Source organism: Urtica dioica, chromosome 1 (assembly GCF_054948205.1).
Source record: "Urtica dioica subsp. dioica isolate 48M chromosome 1, U.dioica_male_clone48M_v1_H2, whole genome shotgun sequence".
Lineage (NCBI taxonomy): Eukaryota > Viridiplantae > Streptophyta > Magnoliopsida > Rosales > Urticaceae > Urtica > Urtica dioica.
In genome coordinates, this window is record NC_142756.1 from 20526981 (window position 1) to 20534220 (window position 7240).

General features: G+C 40.8%; 1 long non-coding RNA gene across 1 annotated transcript; it reads left to right on the top strand.

Annotated features, from left to right (window-relative positions):
* Positions 1-105: 105 nt before the first annotated feature.
* On the top strand, positions 106-3604 carry LOC149407749 (uncharacterized). Its single transcript, XR_016297092.1, has 3 exons — positions 106-745; positions 1541-1634; positions 2652-3604. It is a non-coding gene; the product is annotated as an uncharacterized LOC149407749 (long non-coding RNA).
* The last annotated feature ends 3636 nt before the right edge of the window (positions 3605-7240 follow it).

Below are 7240 nucleotides of genomic sequence, written 5' to 3' on the forward strand. Positions count from 1 at the left end.
TTAAAATATATTAAGGTAAGGAGAAATCTCGGAATAAATAAAGGAATTATCGAGTTTATCTCGACTAATAAATTATTTCCGAGGAAATATTCCGGAAATTAATTTAGGAAATAAATTCTCAAGAACGAGAATTAATTCCGAGAAACCTTAAATATATTTTAATTAATTTAGAACGAACGAGAAAATTCTCGGTTCGAATCATATAATTATAATCCATTCGGTTATGGGTTTAATTAAATAATTATATGAAGAGGACTTGGTTGTAATGATTTTTAAGGGACCCATTTGAAAGAAAACAAGGAAAATAGATTGGTTTGTGAATAATAGGATAAGGATTGGTTGGCCACGTCATCAATCAAAGAAGTGAAATCTTATCTTAAGTGATGTATATCACTTGGTCGGCCAAACCACACCAACCCACGCGAGAAAAAAAAAAACATATATATAAGGAATCTTCACTTCATCTTCTCCACGCGAGCTTCACCTGCAAAAGGAAAAAAAAAAAATTCGGCAACACCACAACACTCGAGTTTTCTCAGCCGATCAACCCTCAACACCATTTTCTCACCTTTTCTTCTTCCTCTCCTCGCTCACCTTCATCTTCCTCGCGCGATACCAACCCGAGACCAGCCACCGCGCGCGCGCCTCGCCGAGGAGAAGATTCGCCGCCGTCGAGCCGCCGTGGCCGCTGACCGAGAAAGGACACCGGGAACAAAGTGAGAACACACCGGAGAGCAGATTAGAGGTAAGAATTGATATGGCTGAATTGGAAAACTCAAGTTAGGGTTTTGAGAAGTTTGATTTGGGGCTTTTTGATCCGAGCTAAAATCAGTGGAATTGATGGGTTTTATTTGGTTGTTGGACTTGGTTAATGATGTTCCTAGCTCGGATTTGTGTAATTGAGTCGATTTTGAATGATTTGAGGATTTTGAGTTCGCTGTGAACAGCCTCTGTAAATTGACGTGGGCAGTTCGGTACCAATTTAACTTGGATTTGTTGATATTTTTCTTGGATAATAGACGTCATGAGGTTTCTAAAATGACCAAGAACGTGTAAATCCGTTGAGAATTGAGTGAGTTATGAATTTTTGAAAACAGGGTATTGAAGCTGGAATTATGAACGTGAGTTTGAAATATTTTGGGCCATGTGTGTGCCTTTGGCCGTGAGCATTCTTTTGTTTGGCCGTGAGACTTGTTTGGCTAGGTAATTTTCTTTGGTTGTTTTGTGATGTTGAGATATTCTAGTTTGTTAGGGATTTTGAGACGTGAGAATTGAATTTGGAATGTGGATTTAATGACAAGTCTAAGAATTTTGTGACTAGTTAGTTGGATTCGTGTTTGGTCGTGTGACTTGTTTGGGTTCAGGTTTTTGAGTCGAGATGTCGGATTTGGAATTTTGGAAATTGATAAGAGTTTAGATTTAAGGAAGTAACTCGTTATCGAATTCCGAACCGACTCAAATCTAATCCCGACACTGGACCCTTTATTTTTCAAGTAATTTTGAATCCAATAACTAACGGACTTTCAACCTCGGATGCTAGTTCTTTAGACGTTTCGGCAAGTGTCAAGTATCTCAGAGAACGTGAAAAGAAAGACATCGCCAGAGGTCTTCGAGCTTCTATCACAGTATCCCAGGTAAGTGTGGAGACATAAGTCAACTACTTACCAAGGGAATAATCCTGTTTACGTGCATTTACGTGTTAATAATAAAAGAGTAGGAAAATCCTTAAAAGACATAAACACCAAAGATTAAGGCTTCAGCCACTCTTTTTGGAAAATTTAGTTGGGTTTATACCCATAGGTTCAAATGCTAACTTGAACCAGCCACGTTGCTACTTTGATGTAGTTAGATCCCTCTGCTAACCATAGAGTTTAGCTAGATCTGAGGTGACAGGAGAGCATGTTGGACTCTCGGATTCGAGCCGAGGGTAGAAGTATCGGGAGTCATATTCCGAGTCTTCAACTTAAAACACTAACGAGCATAAAAGTGGAATGATAATTCTTTCGGGATTTAACCCGAGTCGCTCTCCTGTAAGTAGCATAGGTGTGTACTCTGAGTGCTACAGAGTACCCGAACACTAAAGAATTGATGTGTCGATGGTACCAAATGGAAATGAACCCTGACGGGCTATAAGGGCCTGGGGGATGGCGCTGAGTACTCATATCTCGGGGAGTCGACCAAGAGTCGTACCCGACTTTGTTGCCAGGCTATGAAGGCCTGAAGAGCGGGGAGTCGACCAAGAGTCGTACCCGACTTTGTTGCCAGGCTATGAAGGCCTAAAGACCTTGACGGGCTATGAGGGCCTGGGGGTGGCGCCGACGTCGAATGAAGTGGTACCATTAGTGGATCCCAGACAGATGTTAAAACTCTTAGGCCGCCGGACGACTGCTGCTCGAAGTCTAAGGCTGGTCTCTTGTCGTTCTGAAGGTTATAGCGGGGGATGTGTGTAACCCTAAAGACGACAAGTATTAGTTAGAGTATGCGCGCATCAGTCATGCTCTAGAACTTGTTAGATTTGCATCCTTGCATTCTTATGTGCCTGTTTGCACGTCACATGTTATATCATGGCATTAGTCGCTTTTATTTTTCTAGGTTAGACTCCCACTTACTGAGTCAATCGACTCATAGTTTTATGACCCTTGGTAATGTAGAGAAGGGCAAGGCACCGATGTGAATAAGGAAGTCGTAGATGAAGACCAGACGTGTATCTCTTGACCTTTGGGCTAATGGGAACTCACCGGGTTCAAATCCTTCTATAATAATATCTATATTTTGTTGAACCCCTTTCGTAAACTATGATCCCCAAACTATCACTTGTATATATACTTAAAATTAGGGAGCTTGTGTATAAATAAGAGTCGCTATAAGGCTCTAATTCCTAAAGTTAAACAGCGAAAAATTTACCCAGGTTTCGTATAACCATTTATAGTACTTATATATGATCGTGTTATGTTTAATATAAGTATTATGGTTATTATGTTGATTTGATTCTGTTTCCGCTGATATGAGATATATTGTTATATATTGATGTTAAAATCTGAGACGTAACCCCACCGTCTCGGCCCGTGAGCCGCCGACGAGAGGTCGCGGGTCGTGACAAAAAACCTGGAGGGTCATGATCACGTACTGACTAAATAAGTGGACATTCATTACGATGAGTAAATATAATTCTAGTATCAAAGTTGGGTTTAGTCCTGGATTACACGGTAGAGTATTGTAAGGGACTAGACAATTTGATTCGAAAAGAGAAAGAAATATTTTGTCTTTTATCGGGATTGTTAAGCTTCTACTACTAGGTCCATCATCCCCGATTCGGCTTCGATAAAGGAGGATAAGAACGTTAATATAATAGTATGTTTTATTATTATAATCTCACTTGCTGTAATAGTAATTGCAACATTAAATTCCAAAAAAGGTATTTTGGGAATTAAATAAATATTTATGACGATGTTGTTTATTTGTTGCTAGATCAAGTAAATAAACTTTATATTTATTGTTGGATAAGTAAATATGTGTTATATGGGTTTAAATCTATTGGGCCTTGAAAAAGCAAAAATTTGGGCCTCCCTAAACTGTAGTAGGCGACTTTTGTAGTTGGCTAACAACCGGTATTTTTTCTGTTTTTAAAATATAGGAGAATATATAGGAGATATGATTGTCCTACATTTTCTCCTAATATTCAGGCTAAATATAAGGAGAATATTTATGAGAATATATTTTCCTAAATTTTCTTAACAGCAAATATTTTATACTAGTGTATAAAATAAAATCCTAGATATTGATCTAACGGATGAGAAAAAAATAGGATTCACTTGTTGAGATCCAAGGGCTGAGATTTAATCCACTAGTGTGAACACAATAAAAGGTAATATAATCTATTAGAATATCTGGAACATTCTATAAAGATACCTTTTAAACCGTTATATATAGATGGCTACTGAGAAGCTAATTTTAACTTAGCCAAATAGCTAAAAACGCCCACACACTCTCCTTTGTGGCTGTGTGCTTGCTTCTCCGTAATCTCCTCGGAATTGCTTCAATTCCATTCTTAGAAATAAGAGAAAAAGATCGGAAACACCCCGTTTCCAGATCTAATGAGATATAACGAAGCCCAGTCTTTTGTCTTATCCTCCTCGAAGATTACGTTTCGGAAGACTTTGGTGTCATCACATCGAGTCCTTGAAGGAGTTCCAGATCTGATCGTGTGGAGGCTTGTACTTTCAAGACGAAAACGGATTGTGAAAGCTTTCGGTTCGTGAGCCAAAATCTATAAGTTTTCTTAAACTCGTCTTTTATCTGATATGGTTCTTGATGACGTTTTTTTTATGTTTAACTAATTTAGTAATCTAGATCTTGTTTAATAACCATGTTAATAATTAGCTCTTGTTAGTGTAATTATTATTATCCGCATTTAATTGGTTATTTAAGGTGCAATAATCACCAACAATTACTATTAGAGATTCTTTATTCGTCTTATCGAAGCCGAATTGGAGACTATGGACCTAGTAATAGAAGCTTAACAAATCTGATGAAAAGAAGAAAAAGTCATTTCTCTTTTTCACATTGATTTGTCTAATCTTGGTTAGACTCCACTTAGGTACGCCAAGACTGAACTCTCTATTATACTATAATTATATTTACTTATCATGACGAGTGTCCACTGATCTAGTCAGTACGTGATCAAGATCCTCCAGGTTCAACCCGTATCGAGAAAGGTCAATTAATCAGTTATATCTTTCTTGATGCTTATATACCCTAAGCATTGTTGCTTCCCGAGCTAAAGATTCTTCCGAACGTACATAGTTTGGAAGTGCCGAAAATCTATCGGTTCTGGAATCAACCCTTAGGTGAGTGAACATTGACCTTCTTTCAGGAAGGCTAGATTCCGTATCTGTCAACCACTTCCCACTCGAATCATGCTCCGAAACTCCCTAGACATAAGCTGTGATTAGCATGATAGTAGGCTTTTAGCGAATGAGTCAAAGAGCGCGATAACATGATCCAGTGTCCATGATCACTTCAGGATTTAGATCAAGTCTCACAGTGACCATCATAGCGACCTCAGTTAGTGTGTCATAACGGTACCTCAACGATACATCTACAACCAAAGCATGTCCGGATTGTGCACTTACCACAAGTGCTGAATGCTCGCACGTCATGATCAACCTTCACTAGTGTTTCACATATATGACTTTAGACACAACTGTCCAGGCGTGTATCCGTCAACGACCACGTTTAGCTCACCGCTCGAACTCAGGTGCCCAGCACGTGACTCAGTTTAATACAGAGGCTACGGATGATAGTTGCTATTGATTCTGATATTCAGAGCTTAACCCATGAATGATATGTTGATAATAATGTAAACCATTATTCTATTTAGTAATCATTTATGATATATTCATTATCTCTTGTGGGCAAGAATTCCTAACATCTTTTCCCTCAGCCTGCTTAGCGCTAGCTCCAGATGTTGCTCATCCTCTTCGTTAGTCTTCGATTAGATGAGAATGTCATCGATGAACACGATCACGAACTTATCCAGAAAGTCCTCAAATACTGGATTCATCAAATTCATGAACGTTGTTGGCGTGTTTGTCAATCCAAACGACATAACTAAGAACTCGTAATGACCATATCAAGTACGTTGTTGGCGTGCACTTGATGGGATTTACAAAATTACCATTTTACCCTTCTAGTTATAATTTCCTCAACTCCTTTGTCGCTTGTGAATAAGTTAGAAACAATGTATTGACAAGGAGCTAACAAGTCACATTGATTCATCCAAAAGAGTCACGACTCAATTTGGACACTGGCTAGTTCATTTATTAACATTCCAAGGAACAAAGCATGAGGTGATATACATTGCTTTTCAGCAACCTTGTATGTTTTCGCTCATTTTCGGACAACTATTTAGGATCCCCAAACAGTTCGAGCCAAGGCCGGACCAAGTGGTCACGTTCGGGCTCGAGCGTCTCAAACTCGGTGTCCCGAGTTCTCTCTAGACCGGCCCTATCGGGTCATTGGTCCTTTTCTTTGATGACCCATCGTGGTCATTCTCCTTGTCTTCCTTGTCTTCGTCTATTGAGGACGTGCCGGTGAATTTCGCCACAAAGTCGGCGAGGGCCTGGCCTTTGATAGTGGTTCTCGGTTGGAACTCGACCCCGTACTCACCCAGCTCTTGGGACCATATGGCCATTCATGACGAGGTCCCTTTTTGTAGAGCCTTTTCGATGGGATGTCCCGTGCGGACCACGATCGAATGTGCTTGAAAGTAAGGGCGCAATTTTCTCGCGCTCATGACAAGGGCGAGGGACAATCTCTCGATTTCCGAGTATCGAGTCTCGGCGTCGAGGAGCGCCTTGCTAACGTAGTAGACTAACCACCGGACCTTATCTTCCTCGTGTATCAGGACCGCGCTCGCGGTCCTGTCGGAAACCACGAGATAGACATACAAGGTCTCACCGTTTTTCGGTTTTGCAAGGAAGGAAGGGGAGCTGAATTATGTCTTCATTTCTCTGAACGCTTTTTTGCACTCCTCCGTCCACACGAATCCATCAGGCTTTTTCAATGCCTAAAAGAATGGTTAGCACCTATTGGTGGCCTTTGACACGAATCATGTTAGGGCAGCGATTCTTCCCGTCAAACTTTGTACTTCTTTGACCTTCTGTGGCGACCTCATTTCCATGATCGCCTTGATTTTTTCGGGATTAGCCTCGATCCCACGGTGGCTCACCATGTAGCCCAGGAATTTTCTGGACTCAATCCCGAAAGCACACTTGTTGGGATTGAGCTTCATTTTGTAGCGCCGCAGGATCGTGAACATTTCCTTAAGGTCTCGAATGTGGTCGTGGGCTTTGAGAATTTTGACTAGCATGTCGTCCACGTAGACCTCCATTGTTTTGCCCTTCTGGTTGGCGAACATTCGATTTACCAACCTGTGGTACGTGGCACCCGCATTTTTGAGGCCAAAAGGCATGACCTTGTAGCAATAGAGTCCGCGGTTCGTAATGAAGGTGGTCTTGATTTGATTCGGCTCGTGGATGCGGATCTGATTGTACAACGAATAGGCGTCCATGAAGCTTAGCAGCTCGTGGCCTGCCATGGCATCCACGAGTTGTTCAATTCTCGATAGAGGAAAGCTGTCTTTCGGGTAGACGTTGTTGAGATCTTTGTAATCGATGCAGATCCGCCACTTCCCGTTTGACTTTTTCACCATGACGACATTGGACACCCACTAGGGGTG